Source organism: Aptenodytes forsteri, unplaced genomic scaffold (genome assembly GCF_000699145.1).
Source record: "Aptenodytes forsteri isolate BGI_AS27 unplaced genomic scaffold, ASM69914v1 Scaffold150, whole genome shotgun sequence".
In the NCBI taxonomy this organism is placed as follows: Eukaryota; Metazoa; Chordata; class Aves; order Sphenisciformes; family Spheniscidae; genus Aptenodytes; species Aptenodytes forsteri.
In genome coordinates, this window is record NW_008795693.1 from 387,170 (window position 1) to 387,503 (window position 334).

Consider the following 334-nt stretch of genomic DNA (forward strand, 5'->3'; position numbering starts at 1 on the left):
TGGGCTTGGCAGTGTTAGGTTAACGGTTGGACTCAATGATCTTAAAGGTCTTTTCCAGCCTAAACGATTCTATGATTCTATGACAATAGGCAGGGAGTGAACTCAGGAAAACCTGTAACATTCACATGTGATGCTCTAGGCAGGACAGGGGTGGGAGACAGCGAGGTTTCGGAGCTGCCACCACCGCCTTCCCCAAGCTGCGCATCCAGGCCCTGCGGGGAAGGGGCAGCCTGTGGCTCGACCCCGCCATCCCGGCACCTGCCCGAGGCCCCGGGTGTCGCCGTCCTGAGGCGAGACGCACCCCAGCGACCGCCCCCCGCCTGGGACCAGAGGC